The sequence below is a fragment of the Castor canadensis genome, chromosome 16, assembly GCF_047511655.1.
Source record: "Castor canadensis chromosome 16, mCasCan1.hap1v2, whole genome shotgun sequence".
Lineage (NCBI taxonomy): Eukaryota > Metazoa > Chordata > Mammalia > Rodentia > Castoridae > Castor > Castor canadensis.
In genome coordinates this window covers 26,397,012-26,409,278 of record NC_133401.1, presented here as the reverse complement: position 1 = coordinate 26,409,278, position 12,267 = coordinate 26,397,012, and the positions used below count along the sequence as shown (strand labels likewise).

The 12,267-nt window shown below is 43.8% G+C and overlaps 1 pseudogene; it reads left to right on the top strand.

Moving 5' to 3' along the window:
- Positions 1-4,406: 4,406 nt before the first annotated feature.
- On the top strand, positions 4,407-7,362 carry LOC109703375 (leukocyte immunoglobulin-like receptor subfamily A member 5; annotated as a pseudogene).
- The last annotated feature ends 4,905 nt before the right edge of the window (positions 7,363-12,267 follow it).

The window sequence follows — 12,267 nt, the reverse complement described above, 5'->3', positions numbered from 1 at the left end:
GAACAATTAACCTGCTGAAATTGTTCTAAGAAGGGGGGAAGAAGGAGAAACATTGAGGGATGCATCTAATTAAGATATATTCTAAGCACTTATGTAAACATCACAATGTACCCCCTATACAACCAGAATATGCTAATAATTTAAAAAGTCATTACATGTTTCCAACATACAATGGCATTGTGTAAACAGTTGCAACCTAAAAGGAAGAATGGAAAAATAGCAAGGAAGGATGTGATCTAAGCAAGACTGAAACCCAACAGGGCAAACACTAAACACTGAGGTCCATGTCCTGGATCTGAGGTACACAGAGGCATTATGTGAGCTCAAGTGGCTTGGGCAGCTCCCCATGACCTTGCTGTTTGCAACCCACACAGCCTCTCTCTTGTGCTGGTTCAGCTCGCCACCTGAATCTTCCCTTGCAGACTTTTCACATTCCTGGCACCTCTTCCTTACTGAGGTCTCCAGTGCAGCTCCAGCTTCACCCAAACAATTTCATCCATTGCCCTCTCAGGAGTTCTTCACAGGGAATCCTGTCCTTCCACACTTTGTCTGAGCTCTCAGGCTTTCCTTTGTAATCTGAATGGAAGCCTCCATGATCCCACAGCGCCTGCATTTTGAAACTTACAAACAGAACAACAAGTTCGATGATGTCAAGCACAGCCACCAGCTCAAGTGGTAACTGGACCCCCTTGGAATGTGGTTTCAGTAGCCTCTGGGTACCTGGATGGCTGAGCAGGGGAAGCAAACCCTGGGCAAACATTTCAAAGACAGGCTGGTGTGAGCAGGGCACCTAATGCTCTATTCTCAAGCCCAGGTCTTACACATAAGTTTGTCCTGCTATATCATTTGACCTTGCACTTGGATGAGGTCTTTCTGACTACAGAGATGTCCTCAAGGGATCTTCCTGATGTCCCAATGCAAATTACTTGCCTTCATTTAAAAATATAATATAATTTTTTTTTACCACAATGTTCTCTCTCACTTACTCTCTCTTTTTTTAGTATGGACATTGTAGTTGGTGTTCTACAATTCAACCATATCACCAGCCCTTTTGCTTTCTTCAATTTTTTATATATTTGTTCACTTGTTAGCTTTGTATGGGCTGTCTCAAAGAACAATCCTCCAGTCTCCTGAGTAGCTGGGATTACAAGAGCAAACCACCATGGCTGGCATTTTTGTTTCATTACAAAATAGTGGGTTTCATTATGATATTTCAATATATGTATGCAATGTACTTTAATCAGCCTCATTTGTTCCCCATCTCCCACTGTTCCTCCATCCCCAAATAATGTCTTTTTGCTTGTTTCTTTTTAAATCTAGATTCCATATAAGAGGAAAAAAAACATACAATACTTTTCTTCCCCACTATGGCTTATTTTGTTTCTTTTTTATTAGCATGTATTAATTGAACAAAGGGGTTTTATTCTTGTATTTCCACATGTAGATACAGTGTGCTTTGATCGTTTTTCTCCCTACGTACTCTTTCTTATCGCTCATCCCCTAGCTGTTTTCCCAAAAATAATTGTTAATGAGTCTCTCTATTCTATTTTCACATATCCATATAAAAGGACTTCAATCACATTTACCTTCTCACTCCCACTGGTTAATCTTCCCCAAATAGTTCCCTTTTTATTCAGGTCACTTATTCATGTCTACCTTTGAAATATGAAAGGAAGCATGCAATATTTAGCTTACTAAGTTTGAATCATTTCACTTAATATGGCAATCTCAAATTCCATACATTTTCCTGCAAAAGACATAATTTCATTTTTGTGGATGAATAAAATATGTATATATATCTATAATATATTTCATGATATATGATTAATATGAATGATTTATCTCACATTTTCTTTATTGATTCATCAATTGATAGGTGGCTGATTCCATAGGTTGGTTATCGTGAATAGTGCTGCTGTGTAAACATGGATATGCAGGTGTCCATTGTACATTCACTTTGATTCCTTCACATATATAGCCCAGAATGGTGTAGAAGGATCATATGGTGCTTCTAATTTTAATTTTTTGAGGAAACTTTATACGGATTTCCATAGGTGCTGTACTAATTTACATTCCAACCGACAGTTTCTTTTTTTCACATCCTCAGCCACATTCATTATTGCTTGTTTTCTTTGTTGTTTGTGCAGTACTGGGGTTTCAATTCTGGGCCTACACCTAGAGCCACTCCACCAGCCTTTTCTTTGTGATGGGTTTTTTTGAGATAGGGTCTTGACAACTGTTTGCCTGGGCTGGCTTTGAATCACAATCCTCCTGATCTCTGTCTCCTGAGTAGCTAAGATTGCAGGTGTGAGCCACTGGCTCCTTCCTCATGGCTTTTTAATGATAACTACATCCTGACAAGGGTGACTTGGAATCACAGTGTGATTTTGATTTGCATTTCCTTTATGACAAAAGATGTTGACCATTTCTTCATGTATTTACATGCCATTTTAGCATCTTTTTTTGAGAACTGTCTGTTCAATGAATTTGCCCACTCATTAATTGGATTTATTTCATCTGTTAGGGATAAGTTTTTGGGTGCTTTATAAAGATTTCTTTCTTTCTTTTGGTGGTACTGGGGTTTTAACTCAGGGCCTCGTGCTTGCTAGGCAGGCACTCTAGAACTTGAGCCACTCTGCCAGCCCTGTAGCACTTTATTTGTTCTGGATATTGTCCAGGGAATAGCTAGTAAGGATGTTCTTGAGGTCTGCAGGTTCTCTCTTCATTCTATCAATTATTTCTTTCTTGTGTAGAAGATTTTAAATTTGGTGCATCCCATTTCTCAGTTCTTACTTATATCCTGAACAGCTGGTTTCCATTCACAAAGTTGTTGTCTGCTTCTGTATCTTTTAGTGTCTTCCCTGTTTTCCTGTGGTACTTTCAAAATTGTAGGAATTACATTGGATCATCGATCTACTTGAATTGACTTTTCTACTGGGTGAGAGATAGGGATCTATGTTTAGCTTTCTGCATGTGGAGATCCAGGCTGTTTTTTCACTGGTATTTGTTTTTTGCCCTTTGTCAAATATCAGAAGGCCAAAACTGTGTCCTTTTATTTCTGAAACTTCTATTCTATTTCCGTGTCAAACAGTAATATGGATACAGTATCCAGACTGAGATACAATAAGGAAACAGGGGACGCGAGCATCACTACAGACCCAGTGGACCTAACAGACAAGTGAGAACACCCAGCCAGCAGCAGCATAGCACATGTTCCCTTGCATGCATCAGAACATTCTCCAGGAAAGACCAGAGGTGATATAAGAAAGTCTGAATGAATTTCAGAAGACTGAAATCACACCAAGTATCTTTTCAGACCACAAAGTGAAGCAGGAAACATCACAAATGCATGGAAATTTAAAAACACATTATTGAACTACCATAGGTTCAAAGAAATCAATAGGGAAATTGGAAACTATGTCAAGTCAAACTAAATTGAGAACAGCATATATGGAATGTTATGGATAAGGTGGGTTTAGAGCTAGGCGGCCAAGCACATGCTTAGCATGCTACAGTCCCAGGGTACAAATCCCAGCACCAAAAATGAAAGAGTAAAATAAAACCTTAATGAGTGATGCAAAAGGAGTTCCAAGAGTAAAGTTTATAGTAATAAATACATATAATATTAAAAATTTTTAAATTTCAAATAAACAACCTAACTTCACAGTTCTGTTCGTGATCTCCTAGAGAGCACTCCTTCCAGGGCTGATGCAGGAATCTGGCCTCAGTAAGTGGTTTGTTCCTCTGTCCTGTGTAATCCACCTCTATCAACTTAGCACTTTTTCAGAGTTGTGGCAGGTAGGTTTGGGTCCAATGTGACCCTCACCCTCATGTGTCAGACAGACACCATGGATGACAGCACTGGAATGAATCTGATTTATACAAACAGATGGGTCCTGAACAGTGATCAGAGAAAGCCCAGGTCCATGTGCAAACACAGGGAAAGTGACACACACCTGGAGCCCTGACTCCACCTCCATGTGGAGGGGGACACCTGCTCTTAGTTACCTCTGGCTGATCCTAGAATCCAGTGGCCCCTCCCTCTGGCCTCTGTCTTTGATGTGGATTCTTCTCCACTTGGAGAACTTTCCTTTATCCTTTTCTGCTGATGACTGTGATGATATGCAGATTTTAGGTATATTATATGTACCATTTCTAGGGCTGAGATCAGATAAGGATCCATTGGTGGGTGCCTACATTCTACAACACCAAGAACCTCTCATGTTCAAAGCCCACATTCCATCCTGCTCTAGAAATTAATGATGACTGAGCTGTTCCATGTCCCAGACACCACTGACCCATGACCACTCTGAGGAGAGAAGTGCAGGATGCAAAGGAGGAAGATGGGACTCAAAGATGGGGGTGTCCATCCTCAAGATGGCTTAGGCAGTGTGTGGTGAGTAGGCATGAAATACAAGTCAGCCCCCACCCAACTGGAAGAATTTAGCCCTGAGAAACAGGGGAACAGAAGAGGTAAGAATGCCTTGGAATCTATTCTGGGGAGATGGGTGTGGGGATTTTGTTTCTAAGAAAAGAGGTAGACCATGGATTGGATGGTTTAGCAGGGGAAATCCACAATCAGATCCCAGAGAAGAGCCATGTTTCCTTCCACATGTCCCTCTATCTCCTCTATGGTCATTCCCATGATGAAGCTCCACATGAGCTGCACAGTCATGTGTTCTTTGTGTCTCTTCTGCTCAGCATCTGCCCTGCAGCAGAGACCTGCAATTTCCCAGCAGCATCCACAGCACTGGGGAGGTGACGGGCCTTGGTAAGCACCCAACAATGCAGTGAAGTTGGATGGGCTGAAAGTGTAAAGGGAACTCTAAGGAAGGCTTGAGATGGAAGGACTGAACTTCAGTTACTTTCACCTGTAAGATGCCAGCTCTGAAAGAGCCAGTTGTATTTGATGCTATATACTAGCCCTCAGTGAGATGAGGACAAATCAGGTGGATGTAGAAGGGGGTGGAGGAAACCCCATTTCTGTTGGAGGTGTCTGCAAAGAGCATACTGTAAGCCCTGGTCCCAGTTACACGACCAGAAGAACCAGGCTCCTGAGAAGGGTAGATCCTCTTTCTGTGGGGCTGCTGACGTGACAATCCCATGACAGGCACAACATGAATCCCAAAGTCACAACCTGACCTGCTGTGTTATGTGGCCTCATCCATCTGCTCAGCTACAGCCATGGGTGGAGATGGCATGACCCTCACTCTCACAGCCTTATTCTGCCTCAGTGAGACATGAGGGAGAACGGGTACCTTTATCTGGGATGAATCTAAAACCACAGCCTCACCTGATTCTTTAGGAGACTACAGGGGCTCAGGAGACTCCAGGGAGGAGAGGACCTGCTCAGGCTTCTGTGGCAAAACTCTCACAGGGACCTGTCTTCCAGGGCTGAGTGTGAAAACAAAGACCCATGTCCTGGCAGTTGAGTGTGTCCCCAGCTATCCTTCTTCATCACTGGGGACAAGGGTAGTCGGGATGTAGAACAGCAAGTGTGGCTGATGCTGGGAGTAACTGAAAGGTACTGGGCTGAGAGTTGGGATAGGAGGTGGGAGATCCTCAGACCCAGCCTCTCATTTCCTTGCAAGGACACTCCCCAAACCTACCCTCTGGGCTGAGCCAGGATCTGTGATCACCCTGTAAAGTCCTGTGACCATCTGGTGTGAGGGGACACTGGAAGCCCAGGAGTACCACTTGAATCCAGAGACCTGGATTAGACAGATTCCACTGCAGCCCCCAAAAAAAGCCAAGTTGTTCATTTCATCCATGACAGAGCAGTATGCAGGATGTTATCTCTGTTATTATGTCAGCCCTGCTGGCTCTTCAAAGTTCAGTGACCCCCTGGAGCTGATGGAGACAGGTGTCACCAGCTCCAGAATCTGCCTCCAGGAAAGGGTTCTAGACTTAGGTGTGTCTCCCTCTCACAGCCCTGTCTTAAGTACAGTGTGTGAGGTGTGAGCCCATTTAACACACTGCCTCCTTCTCTCCTAGGAGTCTACTTCAGCAAACCGAGCCTCTCAGCCCTGCCCAGTCCTGTGATGACCTCAGGAGGGAATGTGACACTCCAAGTGTGGCTCATGGCTGGGATTTGACAGGTTCATTCTGACTAAGGAAGGAGAGCACAAGCCCTATTTGACCCTGGACTCCCAGTAACACCACAGTGGGCAGTTTCAGGCCTTCTTCCTTGTTGTCCCTGTGACCCCCAGCCTCAGGGGAATGGTCAGATGCTATAGTTATTACACAAACAAATCCCAGGTGTGGTCAGGAACCAGTGATCCCCTGGAGTTCCTGGTCTCAGGTGGGGTAGCTTAATTTTTGACACAATTATTTTTGAATCCCTAACACTTTGCCATTAGCTGAGGCTGAGGGAGTGCAGATAAGCTGAGTAAGAGACCCAGAGTGGAGAATAACTAAAATAGGCAATGGGTCCTCATCCATTGGCTTATCTTCGATCCACTGGGATCCAGGAAGCCATTCCTCCTGACCCATGAGGACCATGGGTCTTCACTCATGGAGAAAACCTGATCCTCCAGGGACATTCTGTGATCCTCTATGACAGATTCTCTCTGTCCAAGGATGGGGAACTTGACATCAGACAGCATCCTAGCTGCCAGCTCCAGGCTGGGATCTCTGAGGCCAACTTCCTCCTGGGTTCTGTGAATGGCTCTCTTAGGGTCCAGTAGAAATGCTATGTTGCACACAGCCTCTCCTCCAATTTGTTGACCTCCAGCACATATTGGGCATCCTAATCACAGGTAAAGAGGCCATCAGTGTCAATCAGAGACCAGACTCTGCACATGTCCTGCTGGAGGAGCCTTAAGAGGTGATATGGACCTCAGGATGAAGTCATAGAAACTGAACAGGAGTGGGGAGGGGAAGAGTCAGAGAAAAGAGAGACAGAGACATGTAGATCCTCAGAGTCACGCCCTGTGAAGTCTCAGCTGTGGACAAGGTGGGAACACCCATCACCCTCCTTATATCTAGGACAGGTCCCTGAAAAACCCATCCTCTGGTGCAGATGGGTGCCACAGTGTCCTCAGGAGAAGACGTGACCCTGCTGTGTCAGTCATGGAGCTGAATGGACACTTTTCTTCTGTCTAAGGATGGGACAGCTGAGTGCCTGCCCCCATCTCTTATCAAAGTTCCAAGCTCAGCAACACTGGGCAGAATTCTCCATGAAAGCTGTGACCTCAGTCTTCAGGTGTGCAATGATTCTCACATAGCTCATCCTCTTAAATTTTGTCAGATACCAGTGACCCTCTGAAGCTCCTGGTCTCAGTTGAGGCCCCTGGGCCTGTCCATTCTGAGCTCAACAGGCCACTCCGGGCCCTGACCCAGGATGGCACTGAACTTGGTTGAGAGTGAGGCAGACATAGGGGGAGCACTCCTCAGAGAGGAGTAGGGCAGCAGTGTCCCCCCAGGCATGTGACCAACTCCCCTTCATGGAAACCTACTAAGTGCCAAACGGGCTTTGGGAGCTGCTTGAAAAAGCTACAGGGCAGATGTAGGGGAGTGAGAAGATCTGGGATGCTCAGGGGCAGACCCAGTGCCTCACCCTATTCTCCTTATTCACAGGACACTCTGGGGTACCAACACCCCCATACTCAGGGCCCATCTCAACAGCTGGTGAGTCTTTGGGGCTTCTGTTCAGGGAATTCTCTGGGTCCCCAAGCTGCCTGGAGGCATTTTAGGCCACCTAACCCTCATTCCTGTGCCAGCTCTGATTGTGTCCAGGGCGCTGTTGGTCATATATCAGTGTGTCAGAATCCATGAGGTACAGGAATTCACAACTTGGATGCCATGAGGGTGAAGTCAAGACAGGGAAATTTGGGACTCAGGCTGAGGGAAAAGTCGACAGGTTAACACAGGGAGCAAGATGCCCAGTCACTCACCTCCCATCCACCCCCACAGGCCCTGAGCATCATTCCCTCACCCCCATGGAGTCAGGACCCCAGACAGGAAAGGGAAGGGCTCTGGTAGGAGGTTGGGTGCAGGGGAACAGAGTCTGAGCTCTGGGATTGGTGCAGCCTCCTTGGGGACACTGACTTGGACAAGCCCCTCCCTCATGTTGGGCTCAGTTTCTCCAGTGTAAAGGAGTGGCCTGACCCAGACCTTCAATCTTCTTCCAATGCCTAACTTGTCGGTGACCACCTGGCACAGGAAGCCTCCCAGGGCAGCTTCCAGGACAATTATTCAGTGGGCCTGTCCCCTCTGCACAGTGACAGTGACATTGTGCAAGGGACAGGCACAATGATGGTCCCATATGCTGGACAATTTGAATTTTTTCTTTCCAGTTAGGATTCCTTTTTCTTCTGTAATTCTCTGGATAGGGCTTCCACTACTATCTTTTAATTCTTTCTTTTTTGGAGCTAAAGGTTGCACCAGAATCTTGGCATTGCATGCATGTGCTATTCCACTGATTTAAACTCCCAGCTCTTGGTGTTTTGAGACAGTTTCACTATATTCACTAACTGGCCTTGAATTTGCAGTGGCCAGCCTCTGCCTCCTGAATGCTAGGAATACAGGTGTGTTCCACCATGTCTAGCTTCTGTTATGATCTTGGTTAAAAGAAGTGAGAGTGGACAGTTTGTTTCATTTTAAATTTCAAGTCATTCATATTTTCTCATGAGAGCTGCCATGGCACACAACTCTGTATTGAGTTCCCAGCACCCGTCCCTGTGGATGTGTGAGAAGAAGAGGGAGAACTGGATGGGCCAACAAGATGTGGTTTCCAGACCTGACTTGGAAACAGGGAAGATGCTGAAGCTGATGGGGGAGGAGGAGCAGCTGGGCAAGTTAAGGACAGGGCACAGGGCCACGTCCATAGGGACCCTGAGAAAACAGTCCTTAATCCAAACCTGCTGGGTCCCTTGGTCCTCTTAGACCTGGGAAAAAATCTGCTCTGGTGGGGTCTGATTGTGGATGACACTGGAGGCCCCACCACACTGACTCCATTAGAGAAATACATCCCAGTTTGGGGTACTGTTAACATGGCCCCTCCTGAACTCACCTTGTGGCCTCCATACTAAGCGTGTATCTGAGACTAAGGAGGGGCAATGCACTTGCTCACTGAGGTGACTCAGGATCCCTACCCCACTTGTCTATGTGCATTTCAATTTGTTTCTACTCTTCATTTTTTGCTTACACTTTTTCTATTTTTCTGAGACTTTCAAAATAAGTTTTTTTTTCATTTTTCTTTTATTATTCATACATGCATACAAGGCTTGGTTCATTTCTCCCCCTTGCCCCGACCTCCTCCCTTACCACCCACTCCCCCCCTCCCTCTCCCCCCCACAATACCCAGCAGAAATCTAAAAAACTAGCTAGCATTTGTTGCCCTTAATGCAGAGAAACTAAAGCAGATACCTTAAAGCAACTGAGGCCAATAGGAAAAGGGGAACAGGTACTAGAGAAAAGGTTAGATCAAAAAGAATTAACCTAGAAGGTAACACCCATGCACAGGAAATAAATGTGAGTCAATGCCCTGTATAGCTATCCTTATCTCAACCAGCAAAAACCCTTGTTCCTTCCTATTATTGCTTATACTCTCTCTACAACAAAATTAGAAATAAGGGCAATAGTTTCTGCTGGGTATTGGGGGGGGAGAGGGAGGGGGTGGAGGGGGTGGTAAGGGAGGGGGTGGGGGCAGGGGGGAGAAATGAACCAAGCCTTGTGCAGGGAGATACATTGTGATGTTTATGTATGTGCTTACAATGTATCTTAGTTAGATGTATCCCCTACACATTCTCCCTCTTCCCCTTCCCCATCTCTTAGAAAAATTTCAAAAGGTTTCATTCTTCTATTTTCATAAATGAATACAAAATACATCTACCATATACACCCTCACTCACCCTTTGCTTATGTCCATCTTCTCCCACTTCTGTCAATGGAAAAGACCTGTTTTACCCTATTGCCCTTCATTTATTTTTTTAAGTATATTGATAGCCTAAGGTTTTTTGCCTTGGTACTTTAGGCCTGTATATGTCATGCTTTAATCAAATTATCTCACTCCCCAGTTACTTACTCGTTCTCTATCACCATGCTCCACTAATATTTGACAGCTTACAGTAAGTATAAAATATTCACATGTAGATGGGTTGTTTCAATATTTTTCATTATCTTTTTCTTTTCATTTTTGACCTCCAATAGTTCCCTCAGACAGACTCACTAATACAATTTTGTTCTTCCTCTTACTGCATATATTTGTGTACACATAGATATATAATCATATACATAGCTGCACTTATTTTTATTTTATGAAGGACCTCAATAAGCAATATTGTTTTTTTAAACCACTAACATCACCACTCTTTAGAATATGTGTGCATGCACTTTTGTGGGGGGAGGTGTGTGTGTTATATTTCAGTTGTTTCTTGTTATACAATGATTAGTTAAGAGGAGGTTAAGTGCATGATGCACTTCAGAGGAACTCTGTGTGTTGAGGTACAAGAGAAGCAGCCCCAGACTGTCACCCCTTTGCACTTCTGATATTCAGGATCCTTGATCCCCAACCCCTCACCCTTGGACCCTGGAGTTTCTTGGTGAGTCAGTGGAAACTCATCTCCAGGGGAATTAGCTTACATAGTCCTGAGAGAAGACAAGCGTTCCACTATTTCTGAAAGGAAAGACCATTTCTCCCATTCATCCTGACCTCTTGCTTATCAAGGAAAGTCTGTCCCAAGAAGACTCAGACCTCAACTGCTGAGCTCACAGAGCGTAGTGAGGTTGAAGAATGAAATGAGGTGGTCAGAGGGAACCCTGCCACAAAAGTACTACTGTTTGTTCAGAATGTACATGACGTTATGTCATAACAATAAGACAAGAATGTGAAGTCCAGGGCAAAGGCTCGGGTCTCTTCAACACTTCACACATCCTACTGCTTTTTGTTCTCAGGAGCAGCTGAGAACCTCAGTCAATCACTGAACCTGTCAGATCCAAAGATAAGTGGGTAATGAGAATTCTCAGAAACAGGGCTGGGCACAAAGGGACAATTTTATCCAAGGGATCAGGTACACTGGGAGGACATGAGGTGATCCTGGTTATTTTGTCCAGCCCTGATCTCCATGTCCTCTTTGTCCACAATCCCATGATTATACAATGGATGATCTCATCCACCTGGGCATGGCTAACCTGGTCCTCATGTTCCTTGGGATTCTGTTATTTGAAGCTCAACACAGCCAGAGAAGGACCCAAGATGCACTCTGAAGATGAGTGAGAAACAGGATACCATGCAGAGAAGTGGATCTGGAAGAAAAACATCTGGGACATGAGTTGTGTTCTGAGAATGTTCAGGAAGCAAGCATGGTTTGGGTGGATGGATTCCCTGGGGTTGGTGTGGCTTTTTATCTACTAAACTGTGATTTCCTCCATGTTGCCATGGACTTTTGTTGATTGCCTCCCTTTTCCACTGTCCAAAATAACTAGATGAAAATGGACTAGAAGTATTGCTGAAGCAGTAGAGCACCTGCTTTGTAAGTGCAAAGTCATGTGTTCAAACCCCAGTCCCAACAAACAAAATCACATTTTGCAACTGTTCTCATAAAAATTATATACATTCTGAATTATAAGGATATATATATATATATATATAATTCAATCACTGTATTCTTTACATACACAGATCTAACAAATTTTCTACTTCTGTATCTGTTGCTCTACCCATATTCTTACCAAATACTTCTCATTAATTTCTTAATGGTCTATTCTACATTCTTCCCTCACTGTAACTAAGTTTTGTGTTTCTAAAATACTGGTAAAGGTCTTTGTCCTATTATGACCAATTTCATTTCACTGAGTTCTTTTATGTCAGTAATGAAGATTTCAGAATGTTGGCATTTGGTTATAAAATACACTGCTTATGCACAAGTATTTTGTTAGACAAATTATTTAAAATATTGAGGCACTCTGCAGAATGGTGGACTCTCTGCATTTCTTCAGATTTCATTTTACATTCTTGATTTTCTTATACTACCTCTTCTACATTTATTTAGTTGTGTGGTTTGTGAAAGTCTGCAAATGATTGTCTTACAAAGAACTTACATACATTTTTAACTCATAAATATTAACAAAATTACTTAATTTTATTCAAGTTAGTGGAAAATTATAATGTTTAGTAACTATACAACTTTTTCACTTCCAAAGGGTAAAATGGTAATTTGGTTGTTGGAAGGCATACATTCAGTGGTAGACTTTTTCTTGCCTTCTCCTTTATGTTTGCTGGAGATGTATTGAATCTTTAAAAATGGTGGATTCAAAAGCTGTGTT